Genomic DNA, 23702 nt, shown 5'->3' with positions numbered 1-23702 from the left:
TGCTGTCTTATAAGTGGTCAGGGATATCTGTGCACACATGGCCTGTGACCAGCCACCTTGTGCCCAGACCCTCCCATGATGACTATCAATAGCATGGACTGCAGAGGTTAACTGGACGGTGGCTACAGTTTGCCTTATTGAAGCTCTAGCATAGACAGCTCAAATGGCATAGTGGTAAACCACTATAGCTAAAATCACAAAATTCGTCTACAGTGACCAGAGCAGCACTGCCTAGTTCCTATCCCTATACAGAATATTACTGTGCAGATGTTGAATAGTAACCTACAGGTCATGGACAGTTTGCACATCACCAACATCATCATCATTATCATCATCACCATCACCACATAAACCACAAAGCACAATCCAATCACCGTGCCCACAATGACATGGGAAACAGATGTCTGTCCTAGATCACTGACACATCCCTTGATTTATGCAAAGTGTTGCACCCATGTCAGAGGCAGACCTGGAATCATAACACCACAGCAACACCCCCCCACCACATACCTCTCCCCTATAGGATGTATGTATTAATGTGTGTTTTAGTAATATGCTTAGTGCATTCAGAGCCTAAAAGAGTTAACACATTTATTCTATTTCATACTGCATAAATCTGTACAAACTGCAGTTGCTTTTTGCCCTTGTACTGTCAGCTAAATCTTGCTTGTGCCTTGGAAATTTACTGAGAAGCAGATGATTTCTGCTTACGTTAGGAAAATAATGAATAGAACAATACTGCTTATATGAAACTCAGACAAGAAGTTCCGCTGTGCTATGAGAACATACACAGCTGTAGAAATAACAGATAATTAGGACAAAGCCTGCTTGAAAATATGAACTGCAATCAGCATTTGCTTGTATCTGTATTAGAAAAGTACCTTGAAAAGTAACAGTGTACAATAGACGCTTGTAAATGAAGTACTGGTCACCAAGGCCAGGTTGTTTTTCTGAAAAGTTTCTCACAAATCTAGTCATGTCAGCAGAAAATCTGAAGTAACACCTGCTGTAGTACAATGCTTAAAGTTGTGTTTGATTACGTCAGTTTAGAAGGCTATGTCTTGTAAAACAGTTTAAGAATGAACATACTTCCTGTTAGTAGTTAGACAAATCCTTGTATTTGCATGTTTTTGTCTCCTTGCTGTAAGTAAATTAAAGTGCCTTAACTGAACCTTACGTGTATTGGTCTTTGAAGTTTTTTCCTTTGACAGATAGGTCCTTTGGACCGGAAACCTTCACTTTGCCTCGGATCAGACAGGCCAGGTGGCTTGAAACCGTACGGGGAAGAAACCATATCAGTTCTTCTTATTTGAAAAGTCCTCCGACTGAATTGTCGTACAAAAGAGGCCAGCCACTTTCTGATCTGCGACTGAAGGACGGGTTTACTCGAACCAGGTGATCAATCACGAAGGCTCAGGTAAGGTGAATCTACCTTCTTTTCTGTTTTAGATCGGGGACTAGATCTGTATTTGCTCTGTTAGAGACTTTGTTTATAAGTCAGGGACAGAAAGATTACTGTCTTGTCATAGATCAGGGAAACAGAGCAGGTAGGCAGTCATTCTGAAAAGACTATAAAAATATCCGTGGTACCATGTAAAAATAAGGTATTATGAAACGATTCAAAGGGTAGAACAAAATGGGTAATAATTGTACAAAAAGGTCCCAAAATCCACCGTTAACCGAAGATGCGAAATACATGCAGTCACAGCGTGCTGATAATATTAAATATTACTCAAAATTGGTTAATAAGTATGAATTTGATGGTAAACTATTAAAATCCTCACTTGTCAAACTTGTCAAATAGCTTAAAACCGATTCTAAAGGTCAGGTAAAAAAGCAACGTCAATTAGGAATTCCTCAGGCACACAGGTGGATTGAGGAAGTAAACCGAAGGGAACAAAAGAATAATAATTCAAAAGCAATGTTTTTAGATAAGGAGGACAATAATTTAGTAATAGCATCAGCCCCTCTGCCTCCCTTACCAGAATATGAGGCAAGTGAACAAATTAGTCCACCCCTGTGATATCCTGCTGTCATTATGAGTAGAGACACTACAAAAGCGAAACCGTTTGTTAGAGATCCCGTCGAGACCAGGTCTCGAACACGGGCAGGAAACTCAAAAGGGGACATTGAGTTATATCAAATGGGTAGAAATTCACGATATATGAGTGAAGAAGAAATATGCCCACTTATAGAAGTGCCTAATCCTCAGGCAGGGCAAGAAGGTCAGGACCCAACTATTCTAGTGTATAGACCCTGGACTCCGGAAGACATCCGGAAAGCCACTGAGGGAATTCCCCATCCAAAAGTTAATTTTAGAAAGTTCTTAGAAGATTTGCAAGGAATGAGGCTGAGTTATAATTTAAACGGAGAAGAGGTAGAAAAAGTAGTCAGACAAATTGTGGGACCAAATTGGCACATGATTAGTGGCGACTGGAATCCCTGTGATATTGCGCTCAGACCCCTCCCACATAGCAGCACAGAGTTAAACAACAGAGTGAAAGGTCTTACAGAATGAATCTCTGAGAAATGGAAGCCTAGGGCAGACTGGACTTGCATTAATCAATGCATCCAACAGAAAGGTGAAGCTATTGACTGATATTATGCCAGACTATTAGAATGTTTTAATAACCATTGTGGAATGCAGGTTCCTGAAAATCAGACACACGATTCCCCATATGAGCAGCAGTTAAAGAATGTATTTTTGAAAGGCAGTATTGCACCCATAAGCAGTTTTATTACAAAACACATGGTAGATCATCGTACAAGCAGGTTACAGTCATTGCTTGAATATGCTAGACATGCCGAAAGACATTTTAATAGCAAAAAGAAAAAGAAAGCCCAAGTATTTTCTGTAGAAGATGGAGCAGAAGTATATGTAGTACAGTCCAGGAAAAAGGGCAAGAAAAATGCTCAGGGAAACAAACAATCTGATCAACGATCAGAGGACTTTGAAGGGCGAAAGAAAAGGGGTGAATGTTTTAAATGCGGTAAGAAAGGACACTTGGCAAGGGATTGCAAGAAAAATAAGAAGGCAACCACGGAGGATAAGGATGGTGAGGACTGACTATATGATAGTCAGGAATCACTAGAAGGGGATAGCAGAGAAGGGACAAATGAGTATGTGATAGAGGGAGTAGAGAATGTGACAGAAGAAATAGAGGAAGTGCAGAAAGTCATGGATAGTGAAGAAAATGAAATATTGGATTTGGCTTTATTGAGCTTAGAGCTCTATTTAGCAGACACAAAACCAGAAGTCACACTCCTGGTAGAAGGGAGGGAAGTCACATTTTTGTGTGACTCAGGGGCCTCACAGACCCTGGTACATCCCTCCAAACTGCCAGAGAATTCAGAGTCACCTGATTACATATTAGTGAAAGCAGCTAATGGACAGCTGTATCGGGAGCCCCTCTTCCATAATATTGTGATAACTGATCCTGTTTCAGGATTGACCCAGAAAAGCAAAATTGTTGTTTCTGCAAAATGCCCAGTAAACCTCTTGGGCAGAGATCTTATGCAGTTATTTGGTATAGCAGTAGTTCCGACTATGCAGGGTATGGAAGCACAGTGACAAATTGATACCTTTGCAGTGCAATCGGAGGGTGGAATGTTTTATTGGTACAGCCAGGACTTGGTTATGACTGGTCCAGGGGCAGTGACCGAAGAGTTGATGAATGTAGCCATCAGCAAGTTCCCCTCCCTTGACATTGATAAACAGCATTTGTTGCACTGTACTCTGTATTATTGTAACACACCAGGACCTGATAAGGAATATGAGCAAGAATTGTTTAGAAACCATGCAAACAGACTGATATTGCGTAATCTGTACTGGGACACAGAAGAGAACAGTGTAGTCAGCTCTTCATTGCCCCAGGAGTTCTTTGCACTTTATAAATCTAATCGATTACCACATGTTAGCTTAACTAAGGACAGAAATGTGAAATGGGTAGACTTAGGAGAAAAAGTCATGAGATGGGAGAAACAGACAGAGTTAGAACTGTCAGAACAAGGAATACAAGTGCAGAAACTGAATTGGATAACCTAGACCCACCCAGCTGTACACTTGCAGTCTAGCAAGGACAGCTGATTAGCACTCCTATTGAAGGAGGAAGAGAATGCCTTACAGAATATACCCGAAAATCTCTGGTCAACAGGAAAATCAAATGTAGGACTTATTTGTAGAACGGGACCAGTTACTATTATGCCAAAGTCAGCATTTAGACCACAAAAGAGACAGTATCCCTTAAGAAAAGATGCAGAGGTAGGAATCAAACCTATTATAGCAGCTTTACTTAAGGAAGGGGTGCTGGTGGAATCTCCTGATTCACCATGTAGCACACCCTTAATTCCTGTTAAGAAAGCGAATGGGGAGTGGCGTATGGTCCAAGATTTACAAGCTGTAAATGATGCAGTAATAAAAAGGGCACCTATGGTCCCAGACCCACACACCCTGTTGAATGATTTAAAACCTCAACAGAAATATTTTTCTGTGGTAGACATCAGCAATGCGTTCTTCTCAATACCGATACACCCTGACAGCCAGTATTGGTTTGCATTCACATTTCAGGGGAAAAGGTATACATATACGTGAATATCACAGGGGTATTGCGAAAGTCCAACAATATTCTCACAAGAAATGGCAAGCAACATGGCAGGGTTTACCCCACTGAGAGGTAGTCAGATTTTGCTTTATGTTGATGATATCCTGCTGGCGTCCCCCACCCAGCAAGATTGTAAAGAAGACACTATAGTGCTATTACAATTTTTAGCCACTGAAGGACATAAAGTAAACAAAAATAAACTGCAGCTTTGGAAAAAACAAGTTAAATACCTAGGATATGTAATATCCAAGGAGGGTAGGACATTAGATGAGGACAGAAAAATAGCGATTTTACAAGCACCAAAACCCACTACCAAGAAGGAAATGATGTCCTTCCTGGGTCCGACTAATTTTTGTCAGAGTTGGATTCCAAACTATTCCTTGGAATCTGCACCACTGACTAACCTGATTTATAAAAAGCCTATGGCAGTACAGGATTTGTTACAATGGACACCAGAAGCAGAATCTGCCTTCTGTAAACTGAAACAGTTAATAGCGTCCTCACTACTTTTGGGATTACCAAACTATCATAAATGTTTTTTCCAAACTGTAGATTGTAAGCAAGGTTATATGACATCAGTGTTAACACAGCAGCATGGGGACAAGCAATGCCCTATTGTTTATTATTCATCACAACTGGACCCAGTGGCACGGTCTTTACCTCACTGTGTACAAGCAGTAGTTGCAGCTGCAATGGCAGTACAGGCTTCGACCTCAGTAGTGTTGTTCCACCCTCTCACATTGAGAGTGCCTCATGCAGTCACGATTATTTTACTACAAGAAAAGGTAGCATATCTTTCCCCTGCTAGGCATCTTTCCTGTATGACTATATTGTTGAGCCAACCTCACATGACAATTGAACGATGTACGACTTTGAATCCTTCTACCTTGCTCCCAACCCCTGCGGATGGCACACCACACAGCTGCCTGCAGGTGATTGAGCAAAAGACACTACCTAGAAAAGACCTTACGGATGTTCCCTTGGATGATGCCGAGGTGACATACTATGTGGACGGCTCATGCAAAAGGGGTCCTGCAGGACAGAACCTAGTAGGATATGCAGTAGTTTCTGACACAGACATTATAGAAGCAAAATCTTTGCCACACAGTTTATCTGCACAGGCAGCAGAATTGATTGCCTTGACACGGGCATGTACCTTAGCAAAGGGTAAATGTGTGAACATTTTTACTGACAGCAGTACGCTTTTTCTACTGTACATGTTTTTGCGCAACAGTGGAAAAATCGAGGAATGATAACATCTACTGGCAAACCGATTAATCATGCACAGTTTATTTTAGATCTTTTAGAATCTATCCAGTTACCTCAGAAAGTAGCTATTTGTAAATGCACAGCTCATACCAAACAACAGGACAGGGTTTCAAAAGGTAATGCGAAAGCTGATACAGCTGCAAAGCAGGCAGCTTCAGAAGTATTTCTTTTGAATGAGGAATTACAACCCTCTGAGATTTTAGACTTAGAAATGTTAAAAACAATGCAGACACTTACTACAAAAGCTGAAAAACAAAGATGGGTAAAACGAGGAGCAATTCTTGAAAAGGGGCTGTACATCTCTAAAGAAAGGAAACCAATATTGCCATCTAATTTGTTTAGATATGCAGCTTTGTTGAGCTATGGGCAGAGCCATGTCTCAACAGGGGGGATGGTACAGCTGGTGAACCAAGTGTTCACGACATATGGCTTCTCAAATTATTCTAAAAAATTCTGTTTGTTATGCCACACCTGTAATAAACATCATGCACAAGGGGCATTAAAGCCCAAGCAAGGGAGTTTCCCTACACCACCGTATCCATTTCATACTATCTGTATGGATTTCATAGAGTTGAAGAAATATGAAAATAAGAAGTATTGTCTTGTCATTGTAGATATGTTTTCCAGATGGGTGGAAGCCTTTCCGACTAAAAATCCAGATGCTACAATGGTAGCCAAAGTCCTTGTCAAAGAAATCATCCCTAGATTCGGCATTCCAGAAAGGATCTACAGTGACAATGACACGCACTTCGTGAATCAGACCATACAACAGCTAAGTAAATATTTCGGAATTTCTTTAAAGAATCATTGTGCATATCACCCGCAATCAGCAGGGCTAGTAGAGAGGCATAATGGGATTTTAAAGAGTAAGCTAAGAAAGTTAATATCAGAAACACAGAGAAATTGGATGTACTATCTGCCCCTGGCACTGTTGAGCATGAGAACTATCCCGAACGCAAAAGGATTGACTCCTTTTGAAAAGCTCTTTGGAAGGGCTTACTATATACCTCAGTGGAAATCTCTCATGCCCGCAGACCAGGAAGCTGATGGTACATTAGCAGAATATATGTGTAAGTTATTAAATTCTAAACATTTGTTTCAGTTAAATTCTATTTCAGATAAAGAATGAACCAGACCGTCAGAAGTGGCAGTGCCCCCTGGAACTTGGATCTGGCTGAAGGTGGTCAAAAAGAAAAATCAGGCCTCTCTAAAGTGTGAAGGTCCATATCAAGTGCTTTTTTTCAACACCCACTGCAGGCAAAATCACAGAGCATGCCTCTTGGATCCACCTGATGCACTGTAAATTAGTTAAAGACTTTGAACTAGACAAAAATCTTGTCACATGCCAAGAGCAAAAATGATAGAGTCCAGAAGAAACAGGAATGCAGAACAACCCTTTCCTCAGAAGTATTGCATAATCATCCTGTTAACTGCATTTGTGACAATAATCTTTTTGTTGTGGCCTTTCCTTTTCCCAGCCACACAGACTGAACTGAATAAACGTGAAGCGTTACTCATAAACTGGCATCCAAACTTTAACACTTACCAGGCAATTAAATATGTGTATGCTGAGACTTTCAATGTTTCGAATTGCTGGATTTGCTGGGGTTATTAATGACTACAGTCCCCCTAGGGGTCAATGAGACCTGGGAGAACTTGATTTATAATACCTCAACCATTACAGCACAAGATAAAATAGCATTGCATTTGACTGTTCCACAAAAGGTAACTGTGTGTTTTTATAAAAATGATACTGTTCAGGTGGGTTGGAGCAATTGCAATGTGACTGTTCCTTATAGATGTTATACTAAAGGAAACAAAGTAGATCTTTATTGTAATACAAACTATGATTCATTTCTTGGATTGATGCACAAAACACTTGATGAAGTAAAACATAATTCTGTTCTTTATAAACAGCTGTCTATAATTGATAGAAAAATGTTTCATGCAGGGCGAGTGTACATTCATAGCAAGGTTACTACTAAAGTAGAGGATTGTTATTTTGTGTGTGGCAGAAAGGCATACAAATGGTTACCTGAGAATTGGTCCGGCAGTTGTTTTTTGGGTTACCTGGTTCCGGCCATACGACACACTGCAGTTTTGCCTCATGGGAAAATTCAAAATGTCCGAGAAGTTGTCAAGAAACCTGTAAATCCAGTGGGACAAATCAATGCACGTTGGAAAGACCATCACTCTCTAGACAAAGGACTGACACACATGGACTTGAGTGATAGCATTATATCGTGGGCAGGCATATTACCAGCATATGGAGCAGTGAAATCAATCTGGGAGCTGAGAAAACTGTCAAAACTTCTCGAAGTAATGAGCAATGCAACTTTTTCTGCTTTCAAATTGGTGACTGATGAACTGAATGCTATGAGAACTGCAGTGCTCCAAAACTGCATGGCTCTCGACTTCACCCTAGCGGCGAGAGGTGGTACGTGCGCTTTAATCCAAGAAGAATGCTGTTCATATATTCCTGACCATAAACACGAGATAGACAATCATCTTGAGGTAATTCAGCAAGTGTCGGCCATGACCAAACCAGACCCAAACCCACTGATGGACTTTTTCCAGAAATGGTTTGGGGGGTGGGGTACCATCCTAATGAACATCCTGATTGCCATTTGTGTAGGTATGCTCCTACTGGGAGTATGTGTTTGTTGTGGTATCCCCTGCATGAAAAGACTGATTAAAGACCTTATAGACATGTCAGTTTCTGAAACCTTATATCAAAGTACTGAGTCTGAAGAACTGTTAAAAGACTGAAAATGCTTTCATAAGTTTAAATTGAATGACTCTCTTAACTGCAAATCCTGAGTGGAAGAGGTTAGGAGAAGAAAACAAACTGTGTATGCTTATTTTGAAAATAGAATAAAAGTATTAATACGGGGAAATGTTAAAAAAATATGTATTAATGTATGTATTAGTAATATGCTTAGTGCATTCAGAGCCTAAAAGAGTTAATACATTTATTCTATTTCATACTGCATAAATCTGTACAAACTGCAGTTGCTTTTTGACCTTGCACTGTCAACTAAATCTTGCTTGTGCCTTGGAAATTTACTGAGAAGCAGATGATTTCTACTTGCGTTAGGAAAATAATGAATAGAACAATACTGCTTATATGAAACTCAGACAAGAAGTTCCGCTGTGCTATGAGAACATACACAGCTGTAGAAATAACAGATAATTAGGACAAAGCCTGCTTGAAAATATGAACTGCAATCATCATTTGCTTGTATCTGTATTAGAAAAATACCTTGAAAAGTAACAGTGTACAATAGACGCTTGTAAATGAAGTACAGGTCACCAAGGCCAGGTTGTTTTTCTGAAAAATTTCTCACAAATCTAGTCATGTCAGCAGAAAATCTGAAGTAACACCTGCTGTAGTACAATGCTTAAAGTTGTGTTTCATTAAGTCAGCTTAGAAGGCCATGTCTTGTAAAACAGTATAAGAATGAACATACTTCCTGTTTGTAGTTAGACAAATCCTTGTATTTGCATGTTTTTGTTTCCTTGCTGCAAGTAAATTAAAGTGCCTTAACTGAACCTTACGTGTATTGGTCTTTGAAGTTTTTTCCTTTGACATACATGCACATCAAAGACAATGCAATCAACAAGTGCCATGTAGGCTGGGAGCTCTTGTGTAGCCTGTTTGGGGCTCACTGCTACATCACATGTGTCAAACACTGGTGAGGCTGAGGATTTGACTTTCCTGTCCTCTGCTAGACGTGTGGGAACCCTCCCATGTCAGAGTTGCTGATGGTGCCACGTTGTCTTTAGACTGCACAATGTACATAATGACTACACTGTGACCTACTGACATCAGACAGGAATTGGATCTTCCACCAGTAAAACCTGTGAAAGCATAAACAATCAATACCTGAGGCAACATTCAAACAGATGCATATCACACATTGTAGGCATACTGGTAAATGATATAATATCTGAACAGCAAATGGGCACATACATACTTACATACATACATACATACATGCATACACACATGGTTGTGCAGGGTGTTATATTTACAGTCCAGAATTATCTTGAAGACAGATATATAGAGGCCTCTTGGTGAATAAGCCCTGCTGCACATACAATACATGTCTGTATTATTCAGTGCATTGTATGTTCTGCCACACATGCAACACGCTGAATAATGCAGACATGTAATGGCTTTTCATAACCTAGTGTATCCCCCTTAGACATGTGTGTGGTCATTCCCAGGCCCAGCTCACACATCTAAGCCAACACCAGATATAAGTTATCACTCCCCATTCTTAGAGAGAGATATAAGGAATTCCTTTACCTGTGTGAGCCACTTCTGTGTTGGAGATCCTTCTCCAGTGATGGCATGTCCTGGTCAATGTCATGAGTCCTGTTCTTGACATTCATTATCATATCAATTCCATTTTGCTGCATCTATTGCACAGAGCTATTATGGCCATCCTCAGAAGTGATGTCCTTCACCACACCCTGCAACTCTTTTCTCAAGAAACCTTTTCCATTTTACTTCTGACCAGGTTGTGCATGCAGTGAGTGTGAGCAGCCTGCAGTAGCACTTCATTCTCCTGGGTGATGTACAGTACTTTTTCAGCCATTGCTTCTTTTGTAGACCCATAGTGGGTCTGTAGTTAGTGGGTTACATAAGGGAGTCAGAGTGTGTGTGCTTGATCTTCTGTGGATATCCTGCATGCACTGTCCCCTCCCTACATTTGTTAGCCAGTTAACTGTCCACTGTAGTGCTGTGGCCACTCTCCCTTTTCCTATACACACTGCAGTAAAGGGCATGTTATCACAACACACCTTCCCTTGCATGTATAGTCCATGATGTCCCCCCCCCCCGCAGGACATGACAGTGTCCTGTCATTATGCTGTGTTCTCACACCCCCAATGCACTATTTCCTCTATGTCCCTGTGGCTGATATTCTCCATGTAGTCTGAGTAAATTCCAGAGTACATTACTAGGTGTCTTGTCTTCATTTGGTATGCCTATATGAAAGACAAAAGTCATATTCTATAAAGTCCTTAACAGCAGCTGCATATGTAAAGAATTCTCATGTAAAATAGCACTGATACAATATATCATATTAATAAGGGCCTCATAGATCAAAAGTTATGTTAATGAAAACATTTAGCATGTCTGTCTCTAAATTGCTACCTCTATTCAATACTTTGTCCACACAGACAGGCACAACTATGCTTGTCCTGGGCTAAGTGCCCAGATGTACACATTGCGTTCATCCACTAATCCTGTGTTGCTTGTAGCACCATGTATATGCATGATTGACATGATGACATTTTGCATAGTGGCACTCTTATGTGCATCACAAGACATGTAAACATAATGTGTGTGTACATGGGGTTACCATTTTCTTCCTTGATTCAACCTTTGTCCATCCATTATTTTTAGGCTTTATCCAGATTTCTTGTGCCGAGAGGTTGAGATGTATGCTAGTTGCTAGAATAACAGGATTTGTTAGCAAGTCTGAAATTCAAATATGTCATTATTTAGTAACTTCAATCTTCAGTGATATGCCAGAAAACCACAAATTTTATAAGCAGCAGACAAAAATATGAGGCAAAAATCTGGACAGTTGAGAGGTATGGTGAGGGGGGTCTCTCCTCACACAGGGAGGTGCAGGAGAGCTTGCTCCTTGCAAAAAAAGTTTTTGTTGTTCTTTACTAAAAGTGGCTTTCAGAAAAAAATTTCTCAGCCAGTTGTCCATTGGGGATATATGGTTCCATACATTATCATAAATTCAAGGGCAATACCATTATGGAGCCACTCTATGACTGGACGTTCAGCTGGAGTTTAAGCCAAGTTTCATGAAACAGCCCCAGAAACTGTCTATATACCCTGCTACTGCCACAGGTTGACCCTTATTCTTATGGACAGTGTCAAAAATGTTTTCCTTGTTACAACTGAGTCCATGTAATTGCAGTATTGGTCAGCAGTACATGCTCACGTTACTGAAATACAAAAAGAAATGATGCTTGGAACTGACCTGAAGCATTAAAGTGACACAAAGTAGATGTACTTTTTGGAAAAGTACCAGTTGAAATGAAGTGTTTATGCAACACTAGGTAGATCTTTGCTTGGAAACATACCAGTTAAAAAACACAAAATAAAAACTAAGTATAAAAACAAAAAGCAAAAGCCAAGCCCAAAGGACAACACCACAGCCGAACTTAATATACAAACCACGTTTAATATGTTAGCACTTTCGTTTTTAAACTTTAAAACCTTCTTCAGATATAAACTTTAAACAGGGTATTCTTCTTAAGTATCAAAAAGAGGCAGGTCATGTGATCACTAGCCTCAGATGAAAAATTTAAAGACATATCCTCATACTATATACATACATAATTTATAATTAAAAATTGCAGGCAGTAATAAATAATGTAAAAATCGGCACCATAAACATAAAACTATTCAGGAAGTCTGTGTATATTATCTAAATAGTTTAAAAATACACTCCTATCTAAATACATGCAATCTACTCATACATTTAAGAATAAAAACGTTTAAATTGTTTTCATCTCTCAAAGGTTTTTAGTTTTAACACAGGGGCTATACTAACTGCTTCACTAAGTCCTGGATGTCTATAGGCTTCAAGTCTCAATTTCCATATTACCTCCTGTCTCTCCAAATATACTGGCCAAGGACCTCCCCTTGGATTCCTTTTCACTTTTTCTAACACACTAAATGTAAAAGTGTGCTCAGGGAAGTTCTCCAAGTGTCTAAACAGAGTGTGGTTGGGCAGTGGGAAAGGGACAGCTCATTAGGATTAGGGCTAGCCCATATGAATAGTTTGGACGATAACTTTTCAAAGGAGTGTGAAACATTAGCGAACATGTTCGATAGGAGGGGTTACCCCCACTTAATGATACATGAATTAATTGAAGAGGTTCGTTTCAAAAGGGAGACAAGGTATTATAAATCTATATTGGTAGGTCAGGGGATAGTTGCTAGAACACCTGCTGAGCAAAACAGCAATTTAAAGAATTACACAAGTGCATTGTTGACTGCATTTAGTAGGGATAGTTCCAAAATGAAGTGGAAAATGCAAAAAAATTTGAATATTTTTCATGAGAATATTAGTATACTAAATGTCTTGGGAAGTGAACCCTCCATTATGTATAGAAAGGGGATGAATATAAAAAATATGGTGGAAAGAAAAGTAATTAAAAAGGCTATTTATTCAAGAATGACCAAGTGTGGGCAATGTAGTATGTGTAGATATGTTTTAGTGGATGATAGCATAATAATAAGAGGGAAGGCTACTAAAGTCCCAGGGAGGTATAACTGTGACACTATAGGGGGTGATATATGGGGTTCAATGTCTAAATTGTGAAGGTTTTTATATAGGAAAAACCGAGCGCAAATTGCATAGTCATATTTATGAGCATACTTATGATATAAAGAAGAAAAGGCAACTAACGTTCTGTTTAGCCACTTGGAGGACTTCCCCCAAACACACTTTTAAATTTAGTGTATTAGAAAAAGTGGAAAGGAATCCGAGGGGAGATCCTTGGTCAGTATATTTGGAGAGACAGAAGGTAATATGGAAATTGAGACTTGAAGCCTATAGACATCCAGGACTTAGTGAAGCAGTTAGTATAGCCCCGATGTTAAAACTAAAAACTTTTGAGAGATGAAAACAATTTAAAAGTTTTTATTCTTAAATGTATGAGTAGATTGTATGTATTTAGATAGGAACATATTTTAAACTATTTAGATAATATACACAGGCTATCTGAATATTTTTATGTTTATGGTGCCGATTTTTGCATTATTGATTACTGCCTGCAATTTATAAAAATAGTCTATGTATGTATATAGTATGAGGAAATGCCTTTAAATTTTTCATCTGAGGCTAGTGATTACATGACCTGCCTCTTTTTGATACTTAAGAAGCATTCCCTGTTTAAAGTTTATGTCTGAAGAAGTTTTTAAAGTTTAAAAATGAAAGCGCTAACATCGTATTAAATGTGGTTTGTATATTAAGTTTGGCTGTAGTGATGTCCTTTGGGCTTGGCTTTTGCTTTTTATTTTTATATAACGTACCAGTTAAACCAAAGAGTTTATGTGATATAAGCTGGATCTGGGTTTGAACGCTACCAGTTTAGCTAAAGAGTTTATGTGACACTAGGTAAATTTGTGCATGGAACAGTACCAGTAGATCTAAAGTGTTCATGTGACACTAAGTGGATCTGGCTTGGAACACTACCAGGAGAACTTAAGCATTTATGTAACACTCAGTAGACAGGCACATGGAATGGTACCAGTAGATCCAGAGCATTTTTATGATGCTAGGTGGATCTGTGCTTGGAATTGTATCAGTAGAACCAAAGCATTCATGTGATGCTAGTTGGATCTCCACTTGGAACAGCACTAGTAGAACTGAAGTGTCTATATGATATTAGGCGGACCTGTGTCTGGAATTGTAACATTAGAACTGAAGTGTTTATATGATATTAGGTCAGTGATGGCGAACCTATGACACATTTGTCAAAGGTGACACATACCATGATGTTTTGTGTGACATGTCAGCAGTCACCAACACCCAAGCTACCAAAGACACTGGTTTTGCATTCATTGCTCATGTGAAGTGCACTGAATTATTTTGTGCCAGGAGCTTTTGACATGCCCAACCCAAAAGGTTCGCCATCACTGTATTAGGTGGACCTGTGCTAGAATGGTAATATTAGAACTGAAGTGTTTATATGATATTAGGTAGACCTGTGTCTGGAATGGTAACATTAGAACTCAAGTGTTTATATGATATTAGGCGGACCTGTGTCTGGAATAGTAACATTAGAGCTGAAGTGTTTATATGATATTAGAGGGACCTGTGGTCTGGAATGGTAACATTAGAAATTAAGTGGACCTGTGTCTAGAATATTAACATTAGAACCAAAGTATTTATAGGATACTAGGTGGAACTGTGTTTGGAATGGTACCAGAAGAACTGAAGTGTTTATTTAACCCTAGGTGGTTCTGCCAATTTTCTGCTTGGGACAGTCTGTGTAAAACTGTGCTAGTCATCCTGGAGACCCCACAACAACAGTGAAAACTCTAGCTCAGCTGAGTTTTTTTCTTGCAGTTTTTATTGAATGGTTTGCCTGTGTGACCTTTTTATCCTTTGGTTTGAACAGAACAATATGACGAAGATGCAGTCAACACTTCGTGCAGAGTCCAGGGTAACACATTTTTAAATGCAATAGAGGGCACAGATACCTTTAATCTTATGTTTAAGATGATCCTTAAAACAAAAGAACTGTTGCAGAGTCACTTTAGGATTTGAATCTGCAGCTGTCATGTGAGGGTTAACATGTAGGAAGCTTGTAGAAAAAAATGATATGATGCAAGAAGTGACATAGTCTGAATCCTGCAGATAGTCTTCACTGTTGATGGAAGAAGAAAAAGTAATCTTGGACAACAGTTAGCTTTAAGCTCCTCAGAGGCCCTGTATAAAAAGATGACCTGCTATACAGCAGGATCAAATCAACGTGACCAGAACAGATAGTGTTCTACAAACTAAGAATGATTTTTTGCAAGTGGGGAGGACAAGCTCATCCCACAGTTAAACAAAAAAACTGACAGTGAGAAATGTGCAACATTAAAATCAGTTGATGCAATAAGTGCAGCAGACCATACTTCCTTGCAAGATACGATAATCCTTCCATTGGCACTTTAATGTTTCAAATGTGTGACATCTATCCACAGTACTACATGCTACAACAAGACTTCTGTAAAGAAATCTTAATGAGAACACAAGTAATATGCATGTTCTCTCATATGTTTTACTACATATAAAGTTGTTGTCTTTGAACTATAAGCTACCATCATCACACTTTACCTGATCTGCTGGATACAAATGTTCTTGTAAACTACACATGCGTAAAATGCACCTTCGCAATAGAATAGCAAAGAAAGTAAAAACAACTTGGTTGTTCTTTTCATGGATGACAGCTGCACACAGGACTTGAATATGGACAAAGCAGTTAGTATATTTCCTAAAATTCATTCACAGAAGAATTGCCTAGTCTGCTGAGATGATGATTATTTGGCACTTGCTGAAGTGCACGGCAAGTCAAAACAGACAGTGTTGTTTGCACTGTATAATTATTCAGCGCTTCTCCAGTGTTTATGCAGAGCATTTAAGTTAAACAGTAACTTTTTTTCAGTTTAAAATGCCCAGCAAGTTGGCATTCACTCTGTAGAAACTAATCCACAGTCTGTACAATGTAAGCAAGAAAGTTAGATTTCCATTTTATACAATGCAATCAAGAAAGCTGCTGTTTGTTCTGCAAAATGCATGCATGGAATATATTGGCCAGAATTCAGCCACCATCAAGTCTGTACACTGTGATTACTCAGTGAACAGTGAAAGAGAACAGAGCTACAATGCTAAGTGCAACAGCTATTATAAGTAAGCAATGAACGTTAGTGTCTGCAACTGGGCACATTGCTGCCCTCCACACTGCAGAAGGATCTGACTGTGTCTAACAAATCATCACCTCTCTCCATGACAGGGACATTGTTGACCACTATTGCATGAGGAAAGACACCATATGGCAGCTGGTAAACATGTGCAGTCCTCACATGGAATTGTATGAGGTGAATGGAATACTAATTTCTGTGAACAGTGAGGTATGCATAGCTTTAATAATACTTGCTAGTGGGACATTCCATCAACAGCCATGGGGCATAGGGGGCATATCACAGCCATCTGCTTCATGAAGTGTACACTAGCTCCTTGATGTGATGCTACAGCATGCTGGGGAACATATGCAGTTCCCAAAGAACCACAGAGGACAGAAACAACATTATGCAGGCATTCTATGAAATATTCCATTTCCCTGGGGTTCCATTGCTAATTGATTGTATCCACATGACTATCAAGGCAAACCTGGTCCACATGTACATCAGTACAGGCAATTACAGTAATTCCCACATGTCACATTTCTGACCTATACCAGCAATCTGTATGGGATGACCTCCCACAGGCTCATTTTATTGGTGATGCAGGATAGGCCCTGGACCCATCACAAACTTCCTTGTACCCCTAACATCTGATAGCAGGGTTATGTAGAGCAACTTCCCTCTGGCAACCAAAGAGTGGGTGCCACTGACATGTATACCTTTACTACAGTAGCTTTAGAATGTTTCTTTCCCTTGCAAACTGGTAGCAATATCCAGAAATAGTTCCAGTTGCTACTCCAGCAAACTCCTGTAGAGTAATAAGAACAACAATGCCCATAGCTGTTTTTGTCATGTAGACTTGAGCGTCATAGTGTGTCAGCTATGCTAATGGATAGGAAATAGGGTATATGTCTCTGAACTGCAGTTCATTTAATGCACTGTCTGCCAGCCCTGAACTGTGTAATTAGGCTTGTGCTGCCATATACACACATATAAGGTTGAAATATGCATTGCGCGTGTGGACAGGTCCATGAATTCTATGTGGAAGTGGCTTTCTGAATCAGCCTTTAAGACCCTAGGGGCACAGTACCACAAATGTGGACACTGATGTGGGTTGTACATAGCCCATATTTTTATACCAGTATGCCCCCCCACCCACACACACACACACACACACACACACACACACACACACACACACACACACACACACACACACACACACACACCACCCGAGCAAGATGTTTGATAATACATGACAACGTTGGCCTACATCTCATTGCCCTGCTGCTTATCAATGCATGTTGCATGTGATGCCAGCAATGTGTGTCTATGCGAATAGGCTGCAATTTTCCTCTAGACCGCAACCTTTGTCGTGGCCATGGCTTTTGAAGATGATGATTATGGGGCAGCTCCTACATGCTACAGGAAGGAAACCAAAATCTTTCTTCACCTCCTGTATAAGGACCACCATGAGTGCTTGCTGTGGGACTCACATGAGTGTTTTCTATGTAAAGTGGATGTCTGGCACTGCTGTATCAATGATGACAGTTATGCCGCAGACATCACTTTCCCTCCATGGTGATCAGTGTTGACAGTGATACTGGGACCTAAAGAGGTGCCACTATGTTATTCTTAACCAATGGGAAGAGGATGTTAGGGCAGTACACTGGATTTCTGTAATAAGTACTACTGACAGGTGGTAACCTGTACTTAGGTAGGCATACATGTTCAGACATACGTAGAACTTATGGGTTATGGACATCTTCCTTTTCAGTTTCTGTTTTTCACCACCTGGTGAGATTGAGGATAAACACTTCTGCCAGGCATAGGGATACTCTATATCTATATATCTATAGAAATAGATAGATAGATAGATAGATAGATAGATAGATAGATAGATAGATAGATAGATAGACCATTGATTTTATAACTGGATATTTGTCAGAGACGTGCTTCATTGCCCATTTTCACATTGCTGCTCATTACTTTAATAATTGCACTTAGCTCATATTTGCATTATGTATCACATACTTTGTTAGTGCAGGTTGACCTCTTCTGTTATCCGTACCACCTCCATATTCCCCTTGATGGCATGGTGATGGTAAAAGGTCTATCAGTGGATCTGCCATCAACATCCTGGGTGTCACATTCTACTACAGACCTGCTTGTTTGCCTTCCTTCAGTACCCCTTCCATTCTTGCACAGTACCCCACTCAGTCTGCCAAGCCTTACTCTTCCACTGTTCATTCAAACTCCCATGCTGGTGTCGGTTACACCTTGGATACTATGAACATGCATCTGACAGACTGTCAGGTGACTTTCAATTGTGGCTGTCCTATGTCACATTTCATAAATCTAGTCAAGTGTCCATGGCCCATCTATATTCTATTTGAACATCTGGAGCTGTGTTTCTATGGCATGGTTACCATGGTGACATGCAAGGCATTGTCTGATATCTGATAACAAGCGTCTTTGAGCTGGGCAATTCAGGCTTCTGAGGCTGCATAACCCAGCTTCCCTGGCCCTTGTAGTCACTATTTCAAGTTATGCACTGTTCACTTGCAATACCCAGAGGAGGATCAGTTAGATGGTATTTCCGTCAGAACCCTATATAACACATACTGCTGCACTACCAATTATCGGACCTGCATAGGGAGATGGGGCCCTGTATACTCCTTGTGGGACTGTGCTGTCAGTCAGTGTTGCACACATTAATGATAACTGCTTTTGCTGGTGTATTTATCTCTTAATCACTGCCCTTTTTTGTTCATTGTAGTTTTGTTTATCTCCTTTCACATTCATGTTGTATGCAAAGTCTGCCATTACAGAGGACGTGGTGTTGCAGTAGCCACCACACTCTGCACTTGTCTTGGTATTACTTGCTGGGGCCCCAAATGTCTCCACACCAGTCTCTCTACAACATCCCATAGATCATCCAACAGGATACAACCCTTGAGGGATCACTGGTGCTCTCTAGTGGTCTTTCTGTGTTGGTGGGGTGTAAGCTTCCTATCAGGAGGCAATGCCTGTGAGTCCTGAATGTCACCTGACAAGAGGTGAAAGGCATGGTGACAGCCTTGGTGGACTAGTCCCTGAACTCACAAATTGGCAGCCTAGAACATGTCCTTGTGTGATCTGCAGAAATGAATTGCTGGACGCAGCCATGAAGGAGGTAATGAAGGTGATTGACCTCAGGGCAGATGCGGCACTGTGCAGCATAGCAGTCAACCAGCAGCCCACAATTTCTCTATCAAGGTGTTCCTTGTCCCTATGTGTCCCTTTCCTCCTCTGTAGTCTGATCTCCCATTGCCAGCTGTACCCTTTCTGTTAGCCTTTGTCTTCTTGTTGTGTTGCCCATTCCATTTGTGTCAGCATCTCACCTGTTGGACTTTGTGTTTTGTGTTTGCCTGCCCCTGCTGCTATCTTTCTACATACTTATATGCCCAAACCTTCTCCTTGCTACCCCCATCCTTCTTGGAAATATGAAAAACATGGCATCTATCCTCCACCAGAAATACTTTTTCTTCCTCCCCAATACCACTTTCCCTTTCCCTGCCCTTCTTTGTGCTCATTTGCCTGCTCTTTCCCCTTTCTGACTGTCACTCACACAAACACACACACACACACACACACACACACACGCACACACACACACACACACACACACACAAACATTTCTTTCCATTTACACTACAATGGTACAGACTTTTTATGTGCAGCCCTTTTCAGAGCTGTCAGCTGTGCTCATCATGGTTCTTCATTGTCCTTAGGAGTACACATTGGTATGAGTATGCTACACGTATTCCTCTGGGTTCATGAGATCATATGACCACTGTCATGTAATGCTGGTCATGACACAACTAGCTAACTTCTTTGCCAAGAAATTCTCTAACTAGTCTGACTACATCAATAATGCTGCTCCTACTGCATAAGAAAGCAGTTTTGGACTACACTGCTGTACTTCAACTGTGATATTTTGTCTTTACATAATTATACATGTGACATTTTCTAAATCTGGCCTATTGTTTGCTCTGTTCACTGCAAGCATCAGTGCTGGAGTTCACTCTGTACAGTCCAAGCAGGAAAGCTGCTGTTTATTGTGCCCAGTAAAGGAAAAAGCTGTTGTTCTGTCAACTGCAATCACATTAGAGTTACATGCAGTGCACGTAAGCACACTGGAGTTCATTTTGTCTCACTGAAATTCATCCTGTTCAGATCCAGCAAGAAATTTGAAGTTAGTCCTATAAAATTCAAAACTCATGCTAGTGCCATCTGTTCATAGAATGTATTTAAGGTTCTTCTGTACAAAGCAGCCAGGGAGCCGTGTTAGTGCCTATTCATTTTTTTACACTGAGTATTCATTTGGAATGCAGATATATTAATCAATTTACCATTGTATGTGTTGCCTGGGAAATCATGGAGCAATTTATCATGCAGCTACACTAGCAATAAAAATTAAAACACATGTTCACAGTAGCTTCATAACTGGGTCTATATTATAACATCAAAGTTTGTAAACATGGAATGTTATAATATCGAACCCTAAACACCGAACTCTGAAAACATCGAACAGTCAGAATAGCGATTTTTTTCCCTGGGAAAAAAATCACTATTCTGAGAAACATATACACAACACAAACACACACAAAAAACAGCAATCCATACACATACACTTAAAATCCTACACCTAAACCTAAACTAAACTTTACATACACTACGAGCTATCCACTTACCTTAACCCAACCCTAACGTCCATCACTACCCCACAGTCACCTCACCCGTGCCCTAACCCTAACTCACCTAACCCGCCCCCTAACCCTAACCTACACAAACCGCACACTTACCTGACCCGCTCCCTAACCCTAACTCACCTAACCCGCCCCTAATCCTAACCTACACACAATTGCACACTTACCTGACCCATGCCCTAACCCTAATGTCCACACAACCGCACACTTACCTGACCCACTCCCTAACCCTAACTCACCTAATCCGCCCCCTAACCCTAACCTATACACAATCGCACACTTACCTGAACCTGACCCATAACGTTCCAACATATCGAACGCTGAAAACAGCGAAGCCACAGCAAAGGCCCACCAAATTCTTTCCCTGGGAAAGAATTTGGTGTCCTGCACCTTCGCTGTTTTCAGCGTTTGACATTACGGATTCAATATTATAACATTCGAACTTTATAAAATTTGATGTTATAATATAGACCCTTCATAACTGACCTGGCCTATCTTGAAGATGTGCCATTGCTGTTGCTCTTTCACTGTTTCTTTTCTACAGAACATGGACAACAAGACCATTTTCTCATCCAATTATCATTTGATCACTGCAAAGGTGAACAATATATATGTTTTTATTGCAATATATAGCCTTATAGACTATTATTTTACCCTGCATTCTGTACTTTATTGGCATATTCTACACACATCATATTCTGTCTGTACAGCAATAAATGTGTTGTCTGAATGTAAATTCATTAAATGAGCACATGTATCATGATCATGATTTCTGGCTTGCTCACATTTAATAACTAAGTGGCTCACAGTTCTTATTGTAAAAAATGCTCTTCAAATTAGTTATCATAAATATTATATCAAGCTGTAATTGTATAATTTCCTTTGCTCAAATCTTAATAATTGGTATAATTAGTATACTTATTTCTGTGGAAATACCTGCTGTGATACTCATATCGTATTCCTTGACCCTGTACTTTGGGCCAAGGTGGTTGAAAAGAGTCGACTGATCAGTCAACTTACTTGGATAACAAAATGTGATAGATAGATAGATAGATAGATAGATAGATAGATAGATAGATAGATAGATAGACAAATAAATGTTAATAATCATTTAAAAAATTGGACTTCACATGCTCCCTCTGACAGTTGTTATACTGCATTCTTTGCAAGAATTGGAACCTGGAGACACCCCTGTAAGTGAGGTCAGATATGCTCACATATCTGACCTCATGACATATTTTCTAGAATATCCTAGGCTATTTGTCCCAGCCTGAAACTCCCGGACTTTTCACATATAGTTCTTACAGTGCCTTTACAGCTGTATTGGAGTCATTTATAATTTTATTTTACTTACTCTTTGTTTAGAAGATAAGTGAACTAGACCTAGGGCATTTTTCATCCATAACCTATTTTGTCTAACCACAAATTTTTACAACATGTTGCATCATGGTATATCACAGCATGAAAATGATATTTATGCCAGTGAGCTTTTGTTACAGTTATACACATCGCAGCATGAGAACTACATCAATGTCAGACAGCTTTTGTTGCAGAGTTATATACATAAAACTAAGGACGTACCTGTTCAGCAAGTTACATTCCAGGATGAATCTTACATCAATGTAGATGAGTGCTGTTTCAGAGCTTACACAGAATTCTACTGATATATAACTAAAATGATATACAGAAATATAAAGTTTAACACTGGATCATAAGATCATAGGAAATCCAAGGCAAATGATTCTTGCAAATGCCCACCCATAGACCGCGCCTTCTTTTTTGAGGAGGGATAGGCCAGTCAAGTCATGGGTGAGCCTGTGAATCCATTTCCCATTTCAAGGAAGATAATGTATCACACTGCTGGATTTGCAGCAGGACTCTATTCCAGAGGTGCGGAAGGTATGGTGTAATGAACTCCTCTCTCTCCACTGTGTTTTATTCATTTGTTGGTGAAGATTTAGACCCCTGGTTCTAGTAGTTGTCTGGTTATTTGATTTTTGAAGCTAATAAGAGGTCCAGGACCACTGGATCCCTAATGGCATTGAAGGCAAGGCATCAATCTCCCCTCAGACGTCTGTAAGATGCTGAATAAAGGGACGGTGCTTCCAGTCTTGTTCAGTGGCTTAGGTGTTTAAACCAGAGGAATCCTTCTAGTTATTTGATATGTCTAATGAGGTACATTTTAAAGGGGATATTGTATTCAGCAATTGGCCTAATAAACAGGCCTAATCAATGCTGAATATAAGGTGACAAAGATGTCTTTAGATCTGGATGACATTCCTGTGACAGTTAGCTGCATTAAATAGAAGGATTTTCTGAACAACTATCATCACATGATGATCCAAGGACAGGGAATTATCAACACTCACACTTTTGAGTGGGGCGTTGTCTGTGTTGTATGCAAGGTGTAGGGACTGTTTACCAAATGCGACAAAGTGCACCTTTTTAGCATTTACTTTGAGCCCATTTTTAGTACAGCAGGTATTTACAAATGTAAACTTAAACGTCAAAGGGGGACTTGACAATGACTCTCAGTTTACAGTTGTATGCCCACTTAGTTAGCCTGAGACCTTAGTCCATGGTATGAAGATCAGAAAAGAAAATGCTGAACAAAAGGAGGCAGTCATGACACTGGCACTTGACCTG

This window comes from Protopterus annectens, chromosome 17.part0 (assembly GCF_019279795.1).
Source record: "Protopterus annectens isolate FY-2018-M chromosome 17.part0, PAN1.0, whole genome shotgun sequence".
Lineage (NCBI taxonomy): Eukaryota > Metazoa > Chordata > Ceratodontiformes > Protopteridae > Protopterus > Protopterus annectens.
Note: the sequence above shows the minus strand (reverse complement) of the source record.